This window comes from Mustela nigripes, chromosome 7 (genome assembly GCF_022355385.1).
Source record: "Mustela nigripes isolate SB6536 chromosome 7, MUSNIG.SB6536, whole genome shotgun sequence".
In the NCBI taxonomy this organism is placed as follows: domain Eukaryota; kingdom Metazoa; phylum Chordata; class Mammalia; order Carnivora; family Mustelidae; genus Mustela; species Mustela nigripes.
The window spans coordinates 127,537,778-127,565,413 of record NC_081563.1 but is presented as its reverse complement, the minus strand read 5'-3'; the positions used below and the strand labels follow the sequence as shown (position 1 = coordinate 127,565,413).

The 27,636-nt window shown below is 44.6% G+C and overlaps 1 long non-coding RNA gene across 1 annotated transcript; it reads right to left on the bottom strand.

Annotated features, from left to right (window-relative positions):
* Positions 1 to 1,937: 1,937 nt before the first annotated feature.
* Positions 1,938 to 27,608, bottom strand: LOC132022779 (uncharacterized). The gene is made up of 3 exons (XR_009405706.1): positions 27,514 to 27,608; positions 2,871 to 2,938; positions 1,938 to 2,302 (listed from the first exon to the last, which is right to left on the bottom strand). It is a non-coding gene; the product is annotated as an uncharacterized LOC132022779 (long non-coding RNA).
* Positions 27,609 to 27,636: the final 28 nt, after the last annotated feature.

Here is a 27,636-nt window from a genome sequence, read left to right as displayed (position 1 = left end):
GAAGTGGGGGGTCATCTGCTCTGGGACCGAGGTTACCTTAAGTAACTGAAACTGGGGAAAGTTGAACTGCAGATAAAGCGGGGGGTACTGAATCTAGTAAAAGACTATAATCCAAAACGTACAAAGAATTCTTAAAAACTCAACAGTAAGAAAACTAACAACCAGATTTAAAACAAAAACAAAAAAAACAGAAAGACAGAGGACTGGAACAGACACTTCCCCAAAGAAGATATGCAGATGGCAAATAAACATACAAAAAGATGCCTTACATCATATGTCATCAGGGAAATACAAAGTAAATCCATAAGTAAATACCACTAAACAGCTACTAGAATGGCTAAAATCGAAAACACTGACAACACCAAATGCTGTCAAGGAAGCAGAGCAACAGGAACTCTCATTCATCGCTGGCAGGAATGCAAAATGGGTAAAACCACTTCGGAAGACACTTGGCAATGTCTCACAAAACTAAGAACAACTCTTGGGGAGACTGGGTGGCTCAGTTGGTTAAGTGTCTGACTCTTGGTTTTAACTCAGGTCATGGTCTCAGGGTTGTTCCCATATGGGGCTTTTATGCTCAGCAGAATTGGCTCGGGATTCTCTTCTTCTCCATCCCACTTTGCCTCTCCCTTTACTGAACACATACTCTCTCTCTCTGAAACAAAATCTTAAAAAACCCAAACAAACTAAAAAAAAACTAAGCATGCTCTTACCATACAATCCAACAATGTATTCCTTGGTTAAGCCCAAATCAGTTGAAAATTTACCTCTACACAAAGCCCTGCACATGAGTATTTATAGCAGATTTATTCCTAATTGCCCAGACTTGGAAGGTTTCTTTCAGTACGTGAATATGGTATATCCATTCAGAGCTAAGATGAAATGACATCTCAAGCCAGGAAAAGACCTGGAGGAATCTTAAAAGCATATTACTAAGTGAAAGAAGCCAATCTGAAAAGATTGTTTGCTGCATGATTCCACCGATATGACATTCTGGAAAAGCTAAAACATTCTGGAGACAGTAAAAAAAGATCAGTGGTTGCCAGAGGCTGGGGAAAAGAGGGAGGAACAGGAGGAGTACCAGGGATTTTCAGGGCAGTGAAGCAATTCTGTATGATACTATAATGGTGGATTCATGTCATTATATATTTGTCCAAACCTATAGACTCTGCAACACCGAGCGTGAACTCTAATTTTAACTATGGACTTCGGTTGATAACGATGTATCGATGAGGGTTCACTGATCATCAAATGTACCATTCTGGTGAGGGATGTTGATAGCAAGGGAAGTATGTGTGGTAGGGGAGGAAGGTTAATCCAGGAACTCTGTACTTTCCTCTCAATTTTACTCTGAATCCAAAACTGCTCTAAAAAAATGTGATCTAGGGGCATATGGGTGGCTCAGTGGATTAAAGCCTCTGCCTTCGGCTCAGGTCATCATCCCAGGGTCCTGGGATCAAGCCCTGCACCAGGCTCTTTGGTCAACAGGGAGCCTGCTTCCTCCTCTCTCTCTGCCTGTCTCTCTGCCTACTTGTGATCTCTGTCTGTCAAATGAATAAATAAAATCCTTAAAAAAAAAAAAAGTCAGTAGTAAGGGCATCTGGATGGTTCAGTTGGTTGAGCAACTGCCTTCGGCTCAGGTCATGATCCCAGAGTCCTGGGATCAAGCCCCATATCAGGCTCCTTATTCAGCAGGGAGCCTGCTTCTCCCTAGCCCTCTGCCTGCCTCTCTGCCTACTTGTGCTTTCTGTCAAATAAATAAACAAAAAAAAGTCAACAGTAGCCTTACACTACATCACAAGGGCTGCGTCATTCACCTCACTTCATCTCATCAGGTAAACATTCTGTCATCTCACATCTCCCTAGGAAGAAGTATGAGTAGAATATGATATTTTGAGAGAGACCATATTCACATAACCTCGATTATGGTGTGTTGCTATAATCACCCTTTATTATTGTTATTTTTGATCATCCCTGACTGTGTCTAATTTATAAATTAAAGTTTATCACATGGAGGTATAGGAAAAAACATGGTAAATATAGGGTTTGGTACTACTCGTGGCTTTAGGCATTCACTGGCAGTCTTGGAACGTATCCCTTGTGGATGAGGGGTGACTACTGTATGCTTTTGCAAATGGGCTCCTCCAGGCTGTGGCTTGTCTTCTTGTTCCTCTGACAACCCCAACCTCGTGCTGGATCATCCAGGAAAGTGGTGCTCTCTCTGCTGAGGCCGCTGACATGACATAGAAGCCAGGAGCAGCTGGCAGCCATCTTACAACCACAGAGAAGAGGCAGCCTGAGCCTGGAGTCAAGAAATAAATGAGAATAGACAACTCGCAGACAAAAAAAGGGGAACAAATGACTCATAACCATATAAAAATAAGATCTACTCTTAGGAGAAATGAATTCGAAGTGATAAAGTTGCATCATTTTTTATCTATCAGACTTCCAAAAGGAAAGCATAATTATAACGCACTGTGTTGCTCACGGTGTAGGGAAAATGGTGGTCGATTAGACTCAGGTCTGGATGTAAGTATGAGACACGTGAGCAACTAGGGACTTAAGTGAGTTGGAGTTGATGTTTCTCAGGATGTAGAAGAAGTCTGTAGGTCAGCTCATGGGAGCCGGTATGGTGCATCCATTTTGTTCAGGGACCTGGTTTCTGTCTGTCGGCTGACTTTCTCTAGGTCGCCATTTTTACAGTCACATGACTCGCAGTACTGGCTGGAGCGCCATCTGTCCCGCCTGCAACCCAGGCAGCAGAAAGCAGGCCGACAGAGAGGAGAGCACACCCTTTCGTTTCTGGAACCGCCCCCCCCACTTCCACTCACATCTCATTGGCTGGAGCTCGGTCATGTGACTATACCTACTTGCAAGGGAAGCTGGGAAATTTAACTTTTACTCCAAGTGGCCGTCTCTTAGAATAGAAACTGGAGTTCTGTTAATACGAAAAAAGATGTTGGAAAGTGAGTAGGTACTCTCAACACTGTTAGCAATAGTATAAATCAGTATTATCTTTATACCCTTCCCTGTTGGTTTTCAATAAATTGTTTCATTTGATTCCCAGCACATGTCCTCATTAGTCCCCCCACTTTTCTTCCTGGTGAGGAAACAGAGATAACAGATGAACCAGCTCAGCCAAGGACACTGTATTAATCAGGATTCTCAACCGCTAGTGATTGGGATAGAGCCCCCGCCCCCCCACCGTCATCGTCATCAGGCTTCCTGCTTAGCGGGGATTCTGCTTCTCTTCTCCCTCTGCCCGCCCCCTCCCCCCAACTTCATGCACCTGCACTCTCAGATAAAGAAAATCTTAAAAAAAAAAAAAAAAAAAGAAAGAAAGAAAGAAAGAAAGAAACCCAAATCCGATTGTGAGACCTCACAGGCTCACCTGACTGCAAAGGTCACAGGTAGCACCAAGTTCAGGTATGAATGGATCCAGACAGTGAGTCAGGACTCTCTTGTCCTTCATCTCTTGGTCTGTTTCCTGTGTGTTGGCTTCATTCTTGGAAGACAGTTAACCTCCCCACTCTATCACCAATGCTGTAGAGTTTCATTCTTTGATAGGCCTTTCCCATACAGTGGCCCTTAGCAGATACAACCCCTACATCTGGTCACATCATAGTTTTCCATTATTTCTAGTAAACATCCCAGAACCGACTCTCACTGGACGGCCTTGGGTCACATGCCCATCTGTGAGCCGATCCCCAGGGCCTGAGATGAGCCAGACTGGTGTCCGGGCAGAGCTGAGTCACTTGCTTATTCTTAGAGCCCGAGGGTGGGGGTCAGCCCTCTGGAACCAGAGAGACTGAATGGGGGAGGGGAAATCCCCCCTGGAAACCTGGGGCACAATTTCCAGAAAGAGGAGAGGTTGCTCGATAGACTAAAGTGTGAACATCTGCTGCTAGGAGCGGCATAGTTGGGGTGGGGGGGTACTGCACCAGCAGTGCGGTCCCCAAGTCCTAGCTCCCGGGGCACCACAACCACCCCAGCTCTCTCTGTTGCCTAGGAACTCGCTTTTAAGAAATCACAAAATGTAAACACAGACGAAAGGAGAAGTACTCAGGGGAGAATCACACACGAAGGGGAGAGGTTCGAAGGCCCTGGGAAAAACGTTCAGCTCTGGGGGCTTCCTTACCTTACTCACCTTGTCACAAAGTTTTAAAACCTGATGAATTACATTCCCAAGGACTGAGAGAATTTGCGGATGTGATCAAGAACATGCTGTCAGAAACCACGGAGACTGGGGATGGCTGGAAGATTGGAGCCAGGCGAAGTTATACTGTTTTTAGAAACTGCATCATGGGGCGCCTGAGTGGCTCAGTGGGGTAAAGCCTCTGCCTTCGACTCAGGTCATGATCTCAGGGTCCTGGGATCGAGCCCCGCTTCTGGCTCTGCTCAGCGGGGTGCCTGTTTCTGCCTCTCTGCCTACTTGTGATCTCTTTCTCTGTCAAATAAATAAATAAATTAAATATTCAAAAAACAAAAAACCCTGCATCCTAGAGCCCAAGAAGAGAAAGGAGATTCCCTGATGAGCAGGAAGCCTGACGCAGGGCTCCATCCCAAGATCCTGGGACAACGACTCAAGCTGAAAGCAGATGCTTAACCAGCAAAGTCACCCAGGAACCGCTCACCTGCTCCCTATTTCTACCCCCAGCCCCAGGCAACCACTAAGCTACTTTCTGTCTTTGTGGATTTGCCTTTTCTAGATATTCTGACTTCTTTTCTTAAGATAAGAATTGTTTTATTGCTTTTTAAAATATTTTGGTTCTAAAAGCACGACATTTGTGGTAATGAGTGCAAATGACACAGAAGGGGATAAAGTAAAATGTGAACGCTTTTCTGGCAATCCTGCCTTTTAGAGATCTACTGTTAACAAAACCCTGCGTACTTATCCCTCCTGATCTTTTTGCCTCAGTCATCTTAAACACCAGTTAGATCATTTAGATCATCTCAGACATCACACTGTGCACATCTCTACTATATGTGTTATTTCATTTTATTTTATTTTGTTTATTAAGTAAACTCTGCACCCACTATGGGGCTTAAACTCACAATCCTGAGATCAAGAGCCCCATGCTCTACACACTGAGCCAGCCACGTGCCCCTCTACTGTGCTTAGGTAGCCCTCCTCTTCTCTGGATAATATTACCCATATTTTTCCTGTGTAAACTGTCTTTCATCCACCTTCAGTCCTTATAGACCAACTCTAGGAGAGGGAATTGTGGCTCAAGCATGGCCAATTACCTCCTCACTGGCTCAGTCGGTGGAATGTGAGACTCCTGGTCTCCGGGTTGTGAGTTCAAGCTCCACCTTAGGTGTGGAAATTACTTAAAAATAAAATCTTTGGAGGTGCCTGCATGGCTCAGTGGGTTAAAGCCTCTGCCTTCAGCTCAGGTCATGATTCCAGGGTCCTAGGATCAAGCCCCGCATCGGGCTCTCTGCTCAGTGGGGAGCCTGCTTCCTCCTCTCTCTCTCTCTGCCTGCCTCTCTGCCTACTTGTGATCTCTGTCAGTCAAATAAATACATAAAATCTTTAGAAATAAATAAATAAAATCTTTGGGGGCACCTGGGTGGCTCAGTGGGTTGGGCCTCTGCCTTTGGCTTGGGTCATGATCTCACAGTCCTGGGATTGAGCCCCGCATCAGGATCTCTGCTCAGCAGGGAGCCTGCTTCCCCCTCCCCCTCTGCCTGCCTTTCTGCCTACTTGTGATCTCTCTCTGTGTCAAATAAATAAATAAAATATTTTAAAAAATAAAATATTTTTAAAATATTTTATTTACTTGACATAAAGGGAAAGATCATAAGTAGGCTGAAAGGCAGGCAGAGGGGGAGGGGGAAGCAGGCTCCCTGGGGCTGCTTAAATACGGGGCTGGATCCCAGGACCCTGAGATCATGACCTGAGTCGAAGGCAGAAGCTTAACCCACTGAGCCACCCAGGTGCCCTAAAAATAAAATCTTAAAAAAAAAAAAAGTGGGATAGGGGCGTGTGTGTGTGTGTGTGTGCGCGCGCGCACACATGAGAGAGAGAGAGTTGTCACCGGCAGCTCTAGTTCCTGCCCAATGCTGTGCTAGTTACAACCTGTTTTTTTAAACACCATTAAAGTGGGCGCCTGCATGGCTCAGTCATTTAAGTGACTGCCTTCAGCTCAGGTCATGATCCTGGGGTCCTGGGATCAGGCCCTGCATTGGACCCCCCTGCTCACTGGGGAGCCCACCTCTCCCTCTCCCCCTGCTTGTGTTGCCTCTCTCCTGTATCTCTCTCTGTCAAATAAATAAATAAAATCTTTAAAGTAAAACCAAATAAAAAGTAAACAATTTCCTGGGGCCATTCTGCTTGACCATGATCCTCAAGAATATAGACCAGTGTTTTTTCACACCTCAGGCTTCAACCCATTAGTAGGTTATAAAATTAATTTCTGGGTTATGAGTAATATTTTATTTATAAGCAGACTAGACTAAACCAAAATGGAATAGAAAATAAAAGGGAGCGGGGGGACGCCTGGCTGGCTCAGTCAGTGGAGTGAGTGTGTGACTCCGGAGCTCAGGGTTGTGAGTTTGAGCCCCAGGATGGGTATAGAGATTACTTAAAGAAATAAAATCTTTAAATAAATAAATAAATACAACATATTTTTTTAAATGATGGAACAACATAGAAAGTACCAGAATGCACTAAATGACATATGTCGGGGCGCCTGGGTGGCTCAGTGGATTAAGCCGCTGCCTTCAGCTCAGGTCATGGTCTCCGTGTCCTGGGATCGAGCCCCGAATCGGGCTCTCTGCTCAGCGGGAGCCTGCTTCTCTCTCTGTCTCTCTGCCTGACTCTCCGCCTACTCTCTCTGTCAAATAAATAAATAAAATCTTTAAAAAAATAAAAATAAAAATAAAAAAATAAATGACATATATCAAAAACAATGAGTTTATTTCAGTATGTGTGTAAACACATGTATGCTGGGTCATAGTATAAAATTTCTATTTTACTGTGGATCATTGTCCAAAAGTATGGAAAAATACAGCTACTGATCGTCCTATTATAACCTAACTTTTTACATGGGCCTGTTTTCTCTCATAAACCAAGCACTGAACTTTCAAGGGATCAGGTATCCCTTTAAACTTGTTCTTTTGGTGATAAACTGCTCTGCCCACTATCAAAACAACAAAAACAGGAAGCTTTGATTCAGTTTTAGTAAAACCTAAGTGTCATTCTAGGTCATTTTGGTGTTTTGTTAACATCAAATACTTAAAATTTTCAATAAGGTAAGGGAAAGGGGCTTGGAATCCATTCTCATTCCGACAGCCTCGCCAGCTTCAAGAACAGGAAGACCCAGACAGGTGGGGCAAAGGTCTTAAATTTAAGTTTACAGAAGCCCTGGCTTTTCTAATGTTCTTTAGGAAAAAGCAAGAACATTCCTAGTTTACTTTGGAGTTTTTCATGAGCTGTTTAATTTTTAAAAGTCCTAAAAAGAGAAAAATCCTCTTGGGGGGTTGTCTGACTGGTTCCGTCAGTAGAGCATGTGACCCTTGACCTCCAGATCATGAGTTCAAGCCCTACATTGGGTGTAGGGTTTACTTAAAAAAGAAAAAAAAAAAAAAGTTCTGACAGGATACCCATTTAATATTTTTTTTTTTAAAGATTTTATTTATTTATTTGACAGAGAGAAATCACAAGTAGATGGAGAGGCAGGCAGAGAGAGAGGGAAGCAGGCTCCCTGCTGAGCAGAGATCCCGATGTGGGACTCGATCCCAGGACCCTGAGATCATGACCTGAGCCAAAGGCAGCAGCTTAACCCACTGAGCCACCCAGGCGCCCAGGATACCCATTTAATATTAAATAGCCTCTTCTAGGTGGCACCTGGGTGGCTCAGTGGGGTAAGCCTCTGCCTTCGGCTCAGGTCATGATCCCGGAGTCCTGGGATCGAGCCCCGCATTAGGCTTTCTGCTCAGCGGGGAGCCTGCTTCTCCCTCTGCCTGCTGCTCCCTGTTCTCATGTTCACTCTCTCTCTTTGTGCCTCTCCCTCTCTCCCTCCCTCTCATAAATAAATAAACATTTTTTAAAATATCTTATCTATTTATTTGATAGAGACCCCAGGATCATGACCTGAGCTTAAGGCAGACCGACTGAGACAACCAGGTGCCCCAATAAATAAAATCTTAAAAATCGTCATCATTATCATCATCATCATTAGAACAGGAATCTAAAAACTTTACATAAAGGGCCAAATAAATATTTTAGGCTTTGTGGCGCCTCTTCCTCTGTGTCTCAGCTCTGCAACTGTAGGCCCAAAACACAAATGAATGAGCGTGGCTGACTTTCAATTCACATTATTGGCGGACACTGAAACTTGAGTTTTATGTAATTTTCATGTGTCAAAAAAGTTATTCTTTAGATTTTTTTTTTTTCCCAACCATTTAAAAATTAAAGCCCGGGGCACCTGGGAGGCTCAGCGGTTAAGCCGCTGCCTTCGGCTCAGGTCATGGTCTCAGGGTCCTGGAATCGAGTCCCGCATCAGGCTTTCTGCTCAGCAGGGAGCCTGCTTCCCTCTCTCTCTGCCTGCCTCTCTGCCTACTTGTGATCTCTGTCTGTCAAATAAACAAATAAAATCTTATAAATAAATAAATAAATAAATAAATAAATAAATAAAATTTAAAAAAAATAAAAACATAAAAATTAAAGCCCAACCTTAGCTCACTGGCTGTGCAAAAAAATATGTGTTAGTGAAAGGAATTTGTCCACTTCTCTCTTCCTTCCTTCCTTTCTTTTTATTTAATTATTTGGGGGGTTTTTTGTTTGTTTGTTTTTAAAGATTTTATTTATTTATTTGACAGACGGAGATCACAAGTAGGCAGAGAGGCAAGGCAGAGAGAGAGGAGGAAGCAGGCTCCCTGCTGATCGGGGCTCGATCCCAGGACCCCGGGATCATGACCTGAGCCGAAGGCAGAGGCTTCAACCCACTGAGCCACCCAGGCGCCCCTTAATTATTTGTTTTCAAGTAGGCTCCATGCTGGGCATGGAACCCAATATGGGATTTGAACTCATGACTGGAACTCAGATCAAGACCTGAGCCAAAATCAACAGCCAGACACTTAAATGACTGAACCACCCAGGTGCCTCAATTTTTTAATTTTTAAAATATTATTTATTTGTTTAATATATCTTCTTATAAAGTAAGCTCTACATCCAGTGTGGGCCTTGAACTCACAACCCCAAGATCAAGAGTTGTGTGCTTCACTGACTAAGCCAGCCAGGCACCCCAATATGTTCATTTTTTAAATTTAAATTTTAATTCAGTTTGCAGTATTCAAAAAGTACAAAAGAAAAAAAAAAGTCCCCAACCCATATTTATCAGACTTTTTGATCTTTATCAAAATGGCAGGTTAGGGGCACCTGGGTGGCTCAGTGGGTTAAGCCTCTGCCTTCAGCTGAGGTCATGATCTCAGGGTCCTGGGATTGAGCCCCATGTCAGGCTCTCTGCTCAGTGGGGAGCCTGCTTCCCCTTCTCTCTGCCTGCCTCTCTGCCTACTTGTGATCCCTCTCTCTGACAAATAAATAAATAAAACCTTTTATAAAAATTGGAAGGTTAGAAATGGCCTGTCGGTATAATGTTAATTTTCATTTCTCTTATGATGAGTGTGAGTTGCCTAGGACGGCAGTGACAAATGACCATAAACTTGGTGGTTTCAGACAACAGAAATTTCTTCTTTCACAGTTCTGGAAGCCAAAAGACAGAAATCACAGTGTCAGCAGGCTGTGCTCCCTTCAAAGAATGCAAGGGTGAATCTTTCTCAGCCACCATTAGCTTCTGGTTGGTGCTGGGAATCCTTGTTGTTCCGTGGCTTGTAGACGCATCCCTCCAATCTGTGTCTCCATCTTCACGTGGCCTTCTCCACTGTCTGTCTGGGCCTCTCTGTCCAAATTTCTCTCTTCTTACCAACATACCAACATACTAGTCATTTTGTATTGAGGGCACAACCTCATTCAGTATCCCCTTGTTTTAACTTGCTAACATCTGCAAACACCTTATTTCCCATAGGAAATAAGTCCCAATCTCAGGTTGCAGGTAGATATGAATTTTTGAGGGACACTATTCAACCCTTTAACATAGGAGACTTGGAATCTGTTCCTGTTTTATCTGCAAACGAACCATGGTAATCACACTCATCACTGTTTAGATACCACGCGCTCATTTGATCATTCAAAGTCTTCTTCTTCTTCTTTTTTTTTTTTTTTAAAGATTTATTTATTTATTTGACAGAGAGAGCTCACAAGTAGGCAGAGAGGCAGGCAGAGAGAGAGAGAGGAGGAAGCAGGCTCCCTGCTGAGCAGAGGGCCCGATGCGGGACTCGATCCCAGGACCCTGAGATCACGACCCGAGCCGAAGGCAGCAGCTTAACCCACTGAGCCACCCAGGCGCCCCATTCAAAGTCTTCTTGGGCCTGCTTGCTCTCCTGGCCCAACATACAACTGGCCCAACATACACATAAAAATGGTGGCTCCAGGGGTGCCTGGGTGGCTCAGTTGGCTAAGCGACTGCCTTTGGCTCGGGTCATGATCCCAGGGTCCTGGAATCGAGTTCTGCGTCAGGCTCCCGGCTCAGCGGTGAGCCTGCTTCTACCACTCCCACTGCTTGTGCTCTCCTGCTTTCTCTATCAGATAAATAAATTAATTAAAAAAAAAAAAAAAAGGTGGCTCCAGGGGATTCAACCCCAAGCACACAATGTAGCCTGATGTTATCCACAACTGAGTTTTATCCAATGGAACACAACTTTGGGCACCTAGAAAGGACTAAGCCTATGTGTGATTGAGTTGAATTGAAATTCGAGGAAAAGAAGTATCCCTCTAAAACAATGATAGCTAAAATTATTATTACTTATTATTATAATCACATTATTATTATATGACATTTATGAGTGTTTACTAAGAGCCAAGCACTTTTCTAAGCCATTTACGTGTATTAATTCAAGTAAACTAGGAAATGGTAGGAGTAGGATTTAGACCCAGGCAGTGGGACTCCAGGCCACTCGACTAAACTTCTTGAATGTACCTAAAAGGGAGGGAGCAAGTTTTCAATCTCTGAACTAAGTGTTATTTTGCTTTTTAACTTCTTCTGTTAGATTTTTAAATCTATTTAATGCGACATTGATAAATTAATCAATAATAAATTTAATAATTATATAAATTAAATTATTTTACATTAATTAAAATTTCAATATAACATTAATAAATCGATACAATCTATTTAATGTGACATTAAATACAACACACTAACGCAGCCTATGATTTTGAACACTTTCTTCCCATAAAGGGCATCCCATAAATGATGATTGCCCTGGGCTTTTATTTCTTTTCTCTTTCTCCTCTCTTTCTTTCTTTCTTTTTTCTTTTCTGTGCTCCACTTCCTCTGCACACTCTTCCTTTACCCTAAGTTGCTACTTTAGATCAGGAAGATTAAGAAGCCATAAATAACTTTTCTGTGAATTATACTACAGGAAGTTCAACCTGATCAGATCCTGCCCGGCAGTGGTAAAGCAAAAACAAAGCAATACAAAACCCAAGTCAGGGTTTCTGAGCACAGAGACCGGTGACAAAGTCAGTTCCAGTTCTTGCAACACTCCTCGAGATGGCTGTGCTGCAGAATGTTAAACACTGAGTAAAGGATCAACGCCCCTGCTTCTTTGCGTATAACACACGGCTGGAAAAAGAAGTGGGACACTTGAAGGATCCGTAGTTGAATAATATACTTATGTGTTACAGGAAAGTTGCCAGTTTCAGTGCTTGAAAATGCATCACTAATCTGTAATTATGTTTTCCTTTTAAGATATAATGAACAGGAGGGCACCTGGGTGGTGCAGTCAGCTGAGCATCTGACTCTTGGTTTTTTTTTCTTTTTCTTTTTCTTTTTTTAAAGATTATTTATTTGACAAAGAGAGAGAGATCACAACTAGGCAGAGAGGCAGGCAGAGAGAGAGGGGGGAAGCAGGCTCCCTGCTGAGCAGAGAACCCGATGTGGGGTTTGATCCCAAGACCCTGAGATCATGACCTGAGCCGATGGCCACCCAGGTGCCCCATGACTCTTGGTTTCTGATCAGGTCGTGATCTTAGGGTCCTGGGATTGAGTTCCACACTGGGCTCCCCACTTTGGGGGGAGCCTGCTTCTCCCTTTCCCTCTGCCTGCTGCTCCCCCTACTTGTGCTCATTTCTCTCTGCCAAATGAATAAAATATTTTTTTAAGATTTTATTTATTTATTTAACAGAGAGAGAGCACAAGCAGGGGGAAGAGCAGGCAGAGGGAGAAGCAGGTTCCCTGCTGAGCAAGGAGCCCAATGTGGGACTCGATCCTAGGACCCTAGGATCATGACCAGAGCTGAAGGCAGACGTTTAACTGACTGAGCCACCCAGGAGTCCCAAATGAATAAAATCTTTAAAAAAAAATTTTTTTTTAATATGTATATATAAAACATGTTGGCCTGGCATAGAGCAATGGCTTAATTAATGCTTATTATTAGTATATACCATATAATGATTAAAATAAGGTATATCATCATTATTAATAATTATTTTGTTATTGTAAGAGCTCTCACAACAGACCAAGGCCTTCTAACATCCCTAACTGTCTGGTATGGTTAGCAATGAGCCCTCCCAACTGAGCAATGACCTCGTCCCAACCATGATGGTTCTATGGGTCTTTCATCTGACATCCATATTTTTATCCAAAGGAAAACATTTTCTGAACAGAGGCCTTTAAGCAGTTGTGTTAATTACCTGCAGTTGAAATGTCTACATGTTTGGACTTGCTGCCTGTCAACTGGCTGAAAGTTTGCAGACAAACTTGTCTGTAAGGTATGTAGCTCAGGAGCAACAAAGAAAAAGGAATTGAGGTCATGCCACCAGGTTTCACATTCTATGCATTTTTCTTCTACTCCTTCAATTACAGAAACACACATGGGGTAGGAGTGGGGGTGGGAAAGCCAGGCTCCCTCTGGGGTCAGCGGAGCCGAATGTGAAAATGAAGGTTGTGAAGCTGAATGCTTGAGACCATTTCTGGAATAAGGAGGCAGGCTGCAGTCTTAGCTCTACTTCTTACAGGCAGTGCTTCCTTCCAGAAGTCACTCAAGCCCTCTGCTGCCTTGATCTCAGTCCTGAACCTGTTCAGTCCCAGGGAACAGATTCTGGGAGGGAGGTTTGCAGGTAGACGGTTTACTGGGAAGAGTTCTTGCAAACGACACCTGTGAAGGGGTGAGGGGAGGTAGGGGTGCCGAGGGAGAAATCAAATTAGGAGGCAATTGCAGTGGAAGCCTCAGCCTACCCGCTGTGGGGCCATAAAGGGGCGATGGCCCTCAGACAATTCCAGAAGGGAGGCTGGCGGCCTGGCCTTTGTATCCTTGTATCAACCAGGCATTGGACCCAGCAGTGGTCCTTAATGCAGGGAGAGTGCCGATCTGGCCCCCAGAGAGCACTCGGCCATGTCTGCAGACAGTTTGGTTGTTGCTGCTGCAGGAGGGGTGCTCCTGGGTGTTTAGTGGGGAGAGGCCAGAGATGCTGCTGAGCACCCCACCGCCCCCAGGCTGGTCCCCAGGACAAAGAAGTATTGTCTCACCTGTCAAGAGTGCTGAGGGCTCTCAAGGATAAAGGCTGCCCTTGAAGAGGACTTGTCATCTTAGAGCAGCTTCCTTTAAGCTAAGGGCAATTTCTGAAGAATTCACTAGAACTGTGAGTCATCAGCAGCCACAACTCCAGGCCTCCGCTGGGGGAATAAATGACTGGTCCTGCAGGGGTACACGGACGCCACATCATGGCATCCACGACATCCTTTTATAAAAAATCAACTTGTGGGGCACCTGGGTGGCTCAGTGGGTTAAAGCCTCTGCCTTCGGCTCAGGTCATGATCCCAGGGTCCTGGGATCCCTCCTTCTCCCTCTCTCACTCCCCCTGCTTGTGTTCCCTATCTCGCTGTCCGTCTCTCTCTCTGTGTCAAATAAATAAAATGTTTTTTAAAGATTTTATTTATTTGAGAGAGAAAGAGCATGAGAAGGGGGAGGGTCAGAGGGAGAAGCAGATGCTCTGCTGAGCAGGGAGCCAGAGGTGGGATTCAATCCTGAGACTTCAGGATCATGACCCAAGCCGAAGGCAGTCGCTAAATCAACTGAGCCATCCAGGTGCCCCAATAAATAAAATCTTAAAAAAAAAAAAAAATCAGGATACCTGGGTGGCTCAGTGGGTTAAGGCTCTGCCTTCAGCTCAGGTCATGATCTCAGGGTCCTGAAATCAGGCCCCACATCCGGCTCTCTGCTCAGCGGGGAGCCTGCTTCCTGCTCTCTCTCTGCCTGCCTCTCTCCCTGCTTGTGATCTTTCTCTCTGTCAAATAAATAAATAAAATCTTAAAAAAAAAAAAAAAACAAATAAAATCAACTGTCACTATACAAGTAAAACTTGAATCCCATCTCCTTATAAAAAGTATAACATTCTGGGGGCACCTGGGTGGCTCAGTGGGTTAAAGCTTCTGCCTTCAGCTCGGGTCAGGATCTCAGGGTCCTATGATCAGCCCTGCATCAGGCTCTCTGCTCAGAGGGGAGCCTGCTTCCTCCTCTCTTTCTGCCTGCCTCTCCGCCTACTTGTAATCTCTGTCTGCCAAGTAAATAAATAAAATCTTAAAAAAAAAAAAAAAAAGTATAACATTCTGGATAGACAGACCAGGGTGTCTCAACGTCCTCGGCACTACTGGCAGTTCAGGCTAGACAACTCTTCGGTTGTGAAGAAGACTCTGTGCTCCCTGTGTTTTCAGCAGGATCTCTGGCCTCCACCCACCAGATGCCAGAAGCCCTTCCCCCTCCCCCGCATTACTGCCCCCACACCCCTTGTGACAACCAAAAATATCTGGACACTTTGCTTCGTGTGGGAGGGCAGAATTGCCCGTGATTGAGGATCATTTTTCTAGGTAAAATTTAAAATAGCCCTATTTTTAAAAATAATAATAAGTAAAATAATAATAATAATAATAATAAAACAGCCCTTTAACTAAAATTCCTAATCTTGGGACCCTCCCCCAAAATGACCACTACTGTGGTCATCTAAGTTTGCAGTAGATCCTTCCAGAATTCTTTGTACGTATTTACATGGATACATATGCAACTGTAGAAAATAGTGTGTGATGTTTTTCATTTTTTGTATTTTTTTTACATCAATGTAATCATTTAACCATGGAAAATAGATGGTATCTTTGTTCCATTTTCTTTGGAAAATGCTTGAATTGTCATTCTAGACACCACCCTTCCCCTGTACTACCTTATGGAAAGCTGTGGGCACCCAGCTCTAGGAACGGGCCTGTGGCATAGACCCAGGTAAATCCGTGTGAGCCATTCTCCTGGCTCTCATTCTTAGGTCAAGGATGGGCACTGGGCTCGAGTTAAGCTAGTGAGAGGCTCGATTTTCTGGGACATCTGGAAGAGGAACTCTCTCCCTCCCTGTTTGAATATAACTAAATCATAAAATAAAATCCTAACTGCTGTAGCTTTGACGGGCACTTTGGGCTCATGGAATTGGAAGCGATCTTCTGTGTTTAGCTGCTGTTGAAGGAGAAAGACCAGACAAATTGAAAGGAACCTTGTCCTTGGGGCACCTGGGTGACTCAGTTGTTAGGCGCCTGCCTTTGGCTCAGGTCGTGATCCCAAGGTTCTGGGATCGAGCCCCGCATTGGGCTCCCTGCTCCATGGGAAACCTGCTTCTCCCTCTCCCAGCACCCCCTACTTGGGTTCCCTCTCTCACTGTTTCTCTCTGTCAAGTGAATAAATAAAGTCTCTAAAAAAAAAAAAAGAAAGAAAGAAAGAAAGAAAGACACCTTATCCTTCAGGAAAAACATCAAGCCCCTGAACCAAACCCAACCAAAAGCCCATGTTGCCAAGGATTTTTGCAAGATGAGAAACAATGGTCTCCGGCAATTCCCTCAGCCAGTCAGTATTAGATTTTCTGTTACATTCAACCTAACATGTTCTAAATGATCCCATAATCCAAAACGTGAATATACCGTAATGTACAGAACCATTCCCCTACTCAAGCATATTTCAGTTGTCTCCTATTTCTCACTGTAATAATCCACTTTTTAATTCAGATTTTTCTTTCTTTAAATGCTTTGGTTTTTTGATATTAAAGAGATCACGCATTAATTCATTCCAAAAACATATTATGAATACTTGCTGGGAACAATACCAGACCCCTGACCTCGGAGTTTTCATTCTTATAAGGTAGATAACAAACAAATAAAATACACTGTAAAACATGACAAAACAGCATGAAAAAATAACATAACACAACAATCCATTACAAGACCATGCGACTGGGAAGTCTATGGGCAAAGTGGTTGTTTGTTTGTTTGTTTTTTAAAACCAGTCCATGTTTCTTGGGGTTCAACCTCATGCAGTTTGAAGGCTCTATTTTCTAGGAGGAACTCAGTCGGGAACTCTGGGCATACGTGACAGTCGGGGTGATGTTTCGGGGTGTGACTGCAGGTTGAAAGCCCCAAGGAGGTGAGAGCTCCTTATCAAGCCATTAGTGCCTTTTAGCATTCTTCTCTTTTATGAACGTGGCCAGGGAAGGGTTTATTAGTTTCCTCTTTCTTTCAGTCTGATCACCGTCATTAATTACGGCACCTGCTATGAAATAATCAGAGCATTTCTGAATCAAAGATAGATTGAAACAAGTTTAGGGCACGGCTTTCCAATCAGAATCCCGAGTGGCCCCAAATGCCCTGTTAAGAATGTGAAGAATGTTCGCCGTTACTGCGACAGGAGAATGCCAACTCCATGACGGTGTTATTTGAAAGTGGGGAGAGCTGAGCTGGACGCGTCATGCTGTTACATTGAAAAGGAAAAGGGATCTAGGACTGTTGCTTCTTGCTTAACAATGTATTACACTGTTCACCGGTCTCTATACCTCTTGACATTAAAAAACAGTTCAGGGGGCACCTGGGTGGCTCAGTGGGTTAAGCCGCTGCCTTCGGCTCAGGTCATGATCTCAGGGTCCTGGGATCGAGTCCCGCATTGGGCTCTCTGCTCGGCAGGGAGCCTGCTTCCTCCTCTCTCTCTCTCTGCCTACTTGTGATCTCTCTCTGTCAAATAAATAAATAAAATCTTTAAAAAATAATAAAAATAAAAATAAAATAAAAAAATAAAAAACAGGGACGCCTGGGTGGCTCAGTTGGTTGGACGACTGCCTTCCGCTCAGGTCATGATCCTGGAGTCCCGGGATCGAGTCCCACATCGGGCTCCCAGCTCCATGGGGAGTCTGCTTCTCTCTCTGACCTTCTCCTCATTCATGCTCTCTCTCGCTGTCTCTCTCTCAAGTAAATAAATAAAATCTTTTTAAAAAAATAAATAAATAAATAAATAAAAAACAATTCAGTTTCAGGGTGCCTGCTGGCTCAGTCAGTGGGGCAAGTGACCCTTGATCTCAGGGCTGTGGGTTCAAGCACCAAGTTGGATGTAGGATAAGAAAAGAGGGGATGGGGCTGTCCGGAAATCACGTCACCCCGCAGCATCATTTTAACCTGATTTCTGCAGGGTCATGGAGTCGGGGTGTCCCTCCCTTCCTGCCTCTGCTCTCTCCGCCATGTGCGCCCCTGTGGCTGACAGGAAGGAAGCCAAGCTCCGCCTGTGACACCCAGCAACCGCACACAGTGCTCATTCCCTCTCGAGGGGCCGCCTTCATCAGGCACTGCCCCTGCCTCCGTCTCATCATGTGGGGGGACGTTTTGAGCCACGGTGAACTCACACTTGGGAACCCCAGCCGACGGCACCCCTGGAGCAGCCTCTCTCTGAGTGGTTAGAGAAGCTGTAGTCTGGTTTTCCGGCCCTGATTTCGGGTGGGAGCTGCTGAACTTGACGCCTGCTTTCTCCCCCAGCACAGGCCTGCTGTCAAGTCCCTACTGCATGGGAACAAGTCACACATCAAGAAAGAACTGCTAGGGACGCCTGAGTGGCTCAGTTGGTTAAGCAGCTGCCTTCGGCTCAGGTCATGATCCCAGCGTCCTGGGATCGAGTCCCGCATCGGGCTCCTTGCTCAGCAGGAATCCTGCTTCTCCCTCTGACTCTGCCTTCCACTCTGTCTGCCTGTGCTCGCTCTCGCTCGCTCTCTCTCTGACAAATAAATAAATAAAATCTTTAAAAAAAAATTAAAAAAAAAAAAAAAAGAAAAAGAAAGAACTGCTAGATGGGGCGCCTGGGTGGCTCCGTCATTAAGGATCTGCCTTCGGCTCAGGTCATGATCCCGGGGTCCTGGGCTCAAACCCCACATCAGGCTCCCTGCTCAGCGGGGAGCCTGCCTCTCCCTCTCCCACTCTCCCTGCTTGTGTTCTCTCTCTCTCACTTGTGTCTCTCTGTCAAATAAATAAAGAAAATAGGAAGGAAGGAAGGAAGGAAGGAAGAAATGAAGAGGGAAGGATGGGCGAGCTCCTAGCAGTGACCAGTGCAGGGGCTGGGGGACCCTTGAGGAAGGAATCTGGGAAGAAATGGGGGGGGCAGATTCTTTGACCTATCTAGATGTCTGCAGGACCAAGGGGGGAGAGTGCCAGGACCTGGATGGAAAGTCACCGAGATCTGACGAGAAAAGAGAGTCATGAATCAGAAACACCTGCCTTAGACATTTTCATGTCCAATGTGCATTACCCCCCAAAGTGGCTGAGTCCTGCTGTGAAAATCACCGAGTTCACAATCCTATGAGGACAAACTGCCTCTTTAATCTCCACGAATACGGTCATCAATAATGCTGGAGACCTTCTGTTTTTCCTAACCCTGTGTCTTTCCTTTCCTGGGGACATGAAATGACAGCCAACAAGGCTGGGCCAGGACGAAGCATTGCGTGCTGCCACTTTACTGGCCCGGGACCAAGCAGGGTTTGATTTTCCCTTGTGAGGGTGGTGATTATTGCAGCGGAAATCACTACTCGGGCATTTCCTAACACTCGCCTAATATTTTGGGAGGCTATTTTACGCTTTCCCAAATATTTGCATTCATTTTCTGATTTGATCACTACTGCAATCAAGGGAAAAATCTTTGAGCTTGTGTCATAATCTCTGAGCTGAGCTCTAGGCAATAGCACTTGTCCTAGGAACCAGTGTGTTGGGTATTAAAGCAAGATTGGCCAGCACCTTATATGACTAAGAAACCCCACACTTAGGGAACCTGGGTGGCTCAGTAGGTTAAGCATCTGCCTTTGGCTCAGGTCATGATCCCGGAGTCCTAGGATCAAGTCCCTCGTTGGGCTCCCTGCTCAGCAGGGAGTCTGCTTTGTCCTCTGCCTCTGCTGCTCCCCCTGCTTGTGCTCTCACTCTCTCTCCCACGCTCTGTAAAATAAATAAATAAATAAAATCTTTAAAACAAATTTAAAAAGGGGCACCTGGGTGGCTCAGTGAGTTAAAGCCTCTGCCTTCAGCTCAGGTCATGATCCCAGGGTCCTGGAATCAAGCCCCGCATCGGGCTCTCTGTTCAGCAAGGAGCCTGCTTCCCGCCCCCCTCTCTGCCTGCCTCTCTGCCTACTTGTGATCTCTCTATGTCAAATAAATAAATAAAATCTTAAAAATAAAAAAAATCCCCACCCTCATAGAGCCCTGGTTTTACTTCAGAGGGCCCATAGTTTTGGGAAAAAGTCAATCAGCTGTCCAGATCTCAATTCCTTCCCTGACCTACAAGTTCCCCCTCTCTGGCCAAAGCCTGTTCTGACTTCTTGGTGCGAACTGGCCCTGCCCTCTGACTCCTGACCTTTGGACCGCTTCAGCCTCCCCTTTGGCGGTGATGTGCCCGTGAAGGGCTTTCCAGGACAGGGAAAACATCCTGATTTGTAGCATTTGCCAGCTCCCGTGGTGGAAATATTTCTACCATAGCTGCTTTTAAGCAACCTACATTTTAACAACTGGCTCTTCAAGATTCCTGTATTTTGAGGGCCCCTCGCTGGCTCGGTCCGTGGAGCACGCAACTCTTGATCTCAGGTTTTGAGATTAAGTTTGAGCCTCATGTTGAGTATAGAGATTACTTAAAAATAAAACCTTTAGGGGCACCTGCATAGCTCAGTTCACTGAGCGACCGACTCTTGGTTTCCGCTCAGGTCACGGTCTTGGGGTCTTGGGATTGAGCCCCGGAGCCCCACTCTGTGCTCAGCAGGGAGTCTGCTTCTCACCCTCTCCTCCTGCCCCTCCCCCTACTTGTGTATGCACATGCACACTCATGCTCACTGGCTCTCTCTCTCTCTAAAATACATAAATAAATCTTTGGGAAAAAATAAAATAAAATCTTAAAAAAAAAATTCTTGAATTTTGAACAATTGGTTCTCTGGAGCAGATATAAGCCCATTCTGGTACACTATCATCTATGTCTGAAGCAGGAGCAACAGGGCACCTGGGTGGCTCAGTGGGTTAAGCCTCTGCCTTCGGCCCAGGTCATGATCCCAGGATCCTGGGATCATGCCCCACATTGGGCTCTCTGCTCAGTGGGGAGCCTGCTTTCTGCTCTCTCTCTGCCTGCCTCTCTGCCTACTTGAGATCTGTCTCTCTCTGTGAAATAAATAAAAAGTCTTTAAAAAAAATTTTTTTAAATAAAGCAGGAGTAAGGATATCACTATATTCCCTACAGCATTATTTGTAGCAGCAAGAAGTTGGCCACAACCTAAATGATCATTAATAGGGAAGGTTCTAAGTAAGAACACAAAGGGACGTACAAACGGTCACCATAGCCATTTAAAAGATGAGGCAACTCTCTACATAGAGAACCATATCTGAGAGAGATGACTGAATGAGGAAAGCAAGGCATAGCACAGCATAGTAGTGAGCACAAACATAGTAGTGAACACAAATGGTTCATATAGGGGTCAAGAAGGTAAAGCAAATGAGTGAACCCAGCTAGCTGGAGACAATAGGGAATGGTGGGGGCTGGGGAAAAATGGAGACCATGTACTTATCTACTGGCAGCAGCATTTGGTTGCCATGTGGGAATGAAGAGCTATCATTTATTCCTGGGTGGTATTATTATTATTATTATTATTATTATTATTATTAATTTGACAGAGAAAGACATAGCAAGAGAGGGAACACAAGCAGGGGAAGTGAGAGAGGGAGATTGTGACCTGAGCTAAAGGCAGACGCTCAATGACTGAGCCACCCAGGCACCTCTCTGGGTCTTTTTTTTTTTTACTTTTTTTGGTTTTTTTTAAGATTTTATTTATTTATTTGACACAGATCACAAGTAGGCAGAGAGGCCAGCAGAGAGAGAGGAAGAAGCAGGCTCCCTGCTGAGCAGAGATTCCCAATGCGGGGTTGGATCCCAGGACCCTGAGATCATGACCTGAGCCGAAGGCAGAGGCTTTAACCCACTGAGCCACCCAGGTGCCCTCTGGGTTTTATTTTTTTAAGGGAAATAGGAAATGTAGATTTTTATGTAACATTTTTCTATGGACCAAACCATGTATGTCTACAGGCTGAACCATGCTTATAGACTACAGCCCAGAGCGAGCTCCCACTATGAAAAGAAACTAAAGAATGTTGAGTTTATACACATTTTTGTAGGCCATCTGCCCCAGCCTGTGGCAGCAGGGGATGGGGGGTGTCTTTATGTAAATTTGCAGAAGTTTCCCTCTGAAAGGCAAATTAGAAAAAATTTCCTTCTGGACCAGAGCAAAAACTGAATTTTAGCCCTCTTCAGCCCGGTGCATTTGTGCAGTGCAGCGTCTGCATAACCGTGTTGACCCTGCTTGGAGGCTGGTCTTCAGCTTGGGATGGGTGGGTATCCTCCAAGGGGGTACCTGGCTGGATCCCATCCATCCCAGGGCTTGCTCCCAGCATCTGCTGCCCAAGTATATGCTGTGGGCTGGGTTCCACCTTGGCCCAGCACTGGAGACTTCCGGAAGTTTCTGCTACAATCTCCACCCAGGCCCAGCCAAGGCTTGCCCGTACACCTCTCAGCACAGGGTCACCTCAAGCCTAGCCATCATCTACCCCATGGCAGGTAGCATGCAGGAATGTCCTGGGAGTGCTCCCCGGGCCTGCCCTCTGCCTGCCCATGCCTCTGTGCTGTCTTTCATCAGCAGCGCCCCGCGTACAGCCCACCCCCCTCCCTCCCTTGGTCAGAATCAGGTGTGGGCTGAGGCCCTCCTCCCTAGTGTTCCCTCCGTGGCACTCTCTTCCCCCTCCGGGCCTTCAGTCTCTGATTTTCTCTTCCCCCATTGCCATATGCTAAGCCAGAAAACTGAGCCACCAGGCTCCCTCTCTCTGCTTCTTAATTGTCTTCAAGCTTTTCAGTCACTTGTTTTCTCAAGGTATTTTCTTTTTTAAAGATTTCATTTACTTATTTGAAAGAGAGAGCATGCACACGCACGTGTGCAAGCACAAGCCAGGAGGAGGGGTAGAGGGAAAGAGAAGAGGAGAAGCAGACTCTCCCCTGAGCAGGGGGAGCCCGACTGGGGCTCCATCCCAGGCCCCTGAGATCATGACCCGAGCTGAAGGCAGACCCCTAACCGACTAAGCCACTTTCAACATACTGTATAGATACTTGCACATTTTTTCCTAAATTACATTTTTGAAGTAGCTGAAAGGATGTAATGTTGGCACATCATATATATTGACATCTTAAAACAGTTTCTTCGCTCTGAAATGTTCCCCACAGAATATCAATACCATAATAGTTTGTTTTCTACCATCATCTATTTTTTAAAAGCCGTGAACAATAGAAGTTTTACCTGGTCCTCTTTGCCAATAAAATCTTCAAATACACACTTTTAAAGTTTATTTACATGGGGCACCTGGGTGGCAGAGTGAGTTAAAGCCTCTGCCTTCGGCTCAGGTCATGATTCCAGGGTCCTGGGATCGAGCCCCACATCGGGCTCACTCCTCAGCAGGGAGCCTGTTTCTTCCTCTCTCTCTGCCTGCCTCTCTTCCTACTTGTGATCTCTATCAAATAAATAAATAAATAAAATCTTTTAAAAAAATAAAATAAAATTTATTTACATAATCTCTACACCCAGTGTGGGGCTCAAACTCAACCCCTAGATCAAGAATCCCATGCTCTACTGACTGAGCCAGGTAGGCACCCCTAAAAACAAAATCTTTTTATTTTTTTTTTAAGATTTTATTTATTTGACAGACAAAGATCACAAGTAGGCAGAGAGGCAGGCAGAGAGAGAGAGAGGAGGAAGCAGGCTCCTTGCAGAGCAGAGAGCCCGATGTGGGGCTCGATTCCAGGACCCTGGGATCATGACCTGAGCCGAAGGCAGAGGCTTTAACCCACTGAGCCACCCAGGCGCCCCAACAAAATCTTTTTAAAAAACAAAACAAAGGGGAGAAGTGTGACTCTCATAAATGGATAGATGGGGTACTGGGCAGAGGGCAGTGGGAAAGAAAATCTGGCAAGAAAGATATAAAAAGAAGCAGAGGAGCTATAAAGTGATTCTCTTAAACTCTCTTTAAGAGGCTCCCGAGGGGCACCAACACCCCGGTTTGAAGCCTGCTGTTCTAAATCACGTCTCCCTTTCCCACAAGGGCTCCCAACCTCATGCATGACCCTATTATCAGAGAAGGAAGGAGAAGGCTTTCTACGCTTTGCAAGGACCTCTCTTGTCTGTGTCCTTCAGGCTAGGCTTGGGATCATGGGCTATGTAGTGTCTTGTTCTAGAACAAATTATTTTAACACATGGGCTTAATATCTCCAAAGCACACAAGCATACACACACACACAGAGTTATGCTTGTACAAGCATAATATATTTCAAAAATATGTTCCCAAAACGAGAAATCAGGAATGATGAATGACTCTGGTCAGAGGGTCTAGGACTTTTTTTATTTATTTGTTTATTTGTTTATATTTTTCATCTATCCATTTTTTTAAAGATTTTCTTTTTTGTGATCTCTACATCCAACGTGGGGCTCAAACTCACAACCCTGAGATTAAAAGCCACATGCTCCACCAATTGAGGCAGTCAGCCCCCTTTTTTAATTTTAGGACTTTTTCATTTTAATTTTAGGGATTTTATTTTTAATTATACAACATTTTGTTACAGTTTGGATATTTTTCATACATATAGATAACTTTTCCAGTGACAAAAGAAAAATAAGCTTACAGGCATATCACACAAAGAGCCTCCTTTTGTGTTTCCCTTTTGTATTATCCTGTGTGTTTCTGTGAGCGTGTTTTTAGATATGATTAACATTTAAATCAGTAGATTGAGTAAAGCAGATTGCCTCCACCATGTGGTGGGCCGCGTCTAATCAGTTGACGGTATGGATAAAGTAAAAGATTGACTCGCTCCTGAATAAGAACGCTCCAGCCTGATAGCCTCTGAGCTAGGACATCACTCCTCCTGGGTCTACTACAGCCTGCTGGCCTTTGGACTTGAACGAGGACATTGGCTCTGTACATTTTGTGTTTGCCAACCTCCAGTACTGTGAGCCAATTCCTTATATAAAGAGATTACATACATATACTATAATATAGTAATACACACACACATCTCCTATTGATTCTGTTTCTTTGGAGAATGCTAATACACATAGATATTTTTTCTTTACATTTTTTAAAAATGTTCTTTTTTTCCTTTTCTACCCTGCTTTCTTCGAGATGTAATTTATACACCATATAATTCATCCCATTTTAAGTGCACGATTCTATGAGTGTGGGCAGTTGTATCCAGGTGTGTAACCACCACCATCAATAAAATATTTTGTTCACATGCATATAATTTAAAAATCAAACAAAGCTATCTATCAGTCATGATTCATTTTGGCTATGAGAGACAGACAGTGCAAAATAATGGAAAGATAATAACCTAGAGGAAGAAGTGAACCGCTATTGAACAATTCACAGTATCTACCCTAGAGGGTCAATGTTCAAACAAAAAAAGTAATCGTTCCATTTAACTGCTCCTAAAGCTCACTGTGGCAGTTTTCTCATCTTAGGCGCTTGGATATTTAATTGGCTTAAAATATAATAGATGTTATCAGACTCTAGCGATGCCCTACAATGATCCTGAAAAGCACACTTAATGTTTGACAATGAAAGAAGTCCCACATCGTGTCTTACAAAACATTTTCTAATGTACTCATATCCTGCATTAATGCCATTTTTTGTTATAGAAAATCTTAACATTAGTTTTGTAATTCAAGTTATTAGATTACTATTCATTGAATTTGCTATGGGCCAAGCCTTCTAAGCAGTCGCCGCACGTACACCACTTTGCATTTTTGCAAAGTGAGATAGTTTAACCAACATTACTTTCCATATTTAGAGGCATTTGCATGAAGAGTGAATTTCACAATTAATAATCCTACTCTAATATTATATCTTACAGTCATATTAATTTTTATTTTATGTTTTTCTTTTTGTATTTTGGAGTCAATATATTTGTCTTTTTTATTCTTAGGATCTGAAAAGTAGATAGACTCCACATACTGTGTATGTGTATTAGGAATGTATTTGGCTGGGGTGCCTGGGTGGCTCATTTGGTTAAGTGTCTGTCTTCAGCTCTGTTCATGATCCTGGAGTCAAGCCACTAGTTGGGCTCCCTGCTTCTCCCTCTCCTTCTGCTCCTGCCCCCAGCTTGTGTGCTCTCTCTCTCTCTCTCAAATAAATAAATAAAATTTTTAATTGGGGGGGAAAAAAAGGAGGGGCACCTGGGTGGCTCAGTGGGTTAAGCCTTTGTCTTGGGCTCAGGTCATGATCTCCGGGTCCTGGGATCAAGACCCCCATTGGTCGCTCTGCTTAGCAGGGAGCCTGCTTTCCCCCTCTTTCTCTCTGCCTGCCTTTCTGCCTGCTTGTGATCTGTGTCTGTCAAATCAATAAATAAAATCTTAAAAAAAAAAAAAAAAAGCAAATGCATTTGGTAGAAAGTAATAGGCAGCCCAACATACAGTGGACTAAACAAAAGAGAGTTGTTTTTCTCCCAAGACAAGAAGTCAGGGCCACGGGGGCTGTCCAGCAGTATTTCTGCTTTCCCGCCGCACCATTTTTAGCACGACGCTCACACGCCTGAGCCACCCAGGCGCCCCTCCTGCCGCAGGGTCTTGAGCACACCGATTTTCATCCCCTACTTTCAAGATGGCTATGCGCCTGCCGGCATCACATCCATGCTCCAGATGAGAACAACGGGGAAGGAAAAAAGGCCTCACTCATTGCATTTCTCCCCGTTTATGTTTCGGAAAGGGAATCAAATTCTCTCCAGTGTCCCCTCCAAAGGCCCCCTCTGACATGGCTTCAAAGGGAAAGGGGCTGGAAAATCCCATCTTCGGCCATCTTCTGGCCTCTAGGCAAGAGAAAAGAGTGTTGAACAGGTGCTAACGGAACGGAAGCCACAGGAGCCATAGCACGAAACAATCTGAATGATTAAGTTAGTCACCAGAAAAATGATCGCTGCTTTTGTGACTAATGCACACCTTGTTCTTCTTCAAAGCCTAAGCCTCTAGAAACAGGGTTTCTGGAACCGGGAGGGCCCAATAGCTTCCCACTGTGTGTGAATATTAGTATCTTCAGCGGGGGCTCTTCAAGCTTACCGGTTCAGCAGCATCACCTGGAAGCCTCGAGAAAACACAGATGCTGGGCACACCCGAGAGATCAAGGGTGGGGCCCGAGAATTTGCATTTCCAACAAATGCCCAGGTGCTGCAACTGAGCTTAAAAACACATTTTCAGGGGCGCCTGGGTGGCTCAGTCATTAAGCCTCTGCCTTCAGCTCAGATCATGATCCCAGGGTCCTGGGACCAAGTCCTGCACTGGGCTCCCTGCTTTGCGGGAAGCCTGCTTCTCCCTCTCCCACTTCCCCTGCTTGTGTTCCCCTCTCTCGCTGTGTCTCACTCTCTGTCAAATAAATAAATAAAATCTTCAAACACACACACACACACACACACACATTTTCAGGAATGCGTGGGTGACGCAGTTGGTTAAGCATCTGCATTTGGCTCAAATCATGATCCGGGGGTCCTGGGATCGAGTCCCGTATCGGACTCCCCAGGAGCTCTGCCTGCCGCCGATCCCCTGCTTGTGCCCCCTCTCTCTCTCTGGCAAATAAATAAATTAAAATGTTTTTTTAAAATAATTTTAAGGGGGCGCCTGGGTGGCTCAGTGGGTTGAGCGTCTGCCTTCGGCTCAGGTCATGATCTCAGGTTCATGGGATCGAGTCCCGCATTGGGCTCTCTGCTCAGCAGGGATCCTGCTTACTCTTTCCCCTGCCTGCCTCTCTGCCTACTTGTGATCTCTCTCTGTGTCAAATATATAAATAAAATTTTAAAAATAAATAAATAAATAATTTTAAAATATTTTTGATATTTTAATATTTGATTTTTAATATTTTAAAATATTTTTAAACAATAAAATAAAAATAAAAACACATTTTGAAAACCACTATTCTTGCCAATCTCTTACGTTCATAGACATGTGCGCCATTTTCAGTCTTTTGTCTCTTCTACCAGAACTGTTGCGGTAAAAAATGGGGAAGGGGCGTCGCAGGCAGCAGGAACAGGTATGATGGGCCGGCCGACAGCTGTTGTTTCACTTACCAGAAGACATTTTCCTTCTTCCGGTAACAGCACCTTGGTTTCCATCTGGGGAACTCCCTGACTGCCCTGCTTGAGTTCCGTGTAGGGCGGATTCTGCCCCTTTGCTGGGGGGGAGGGGAGGAG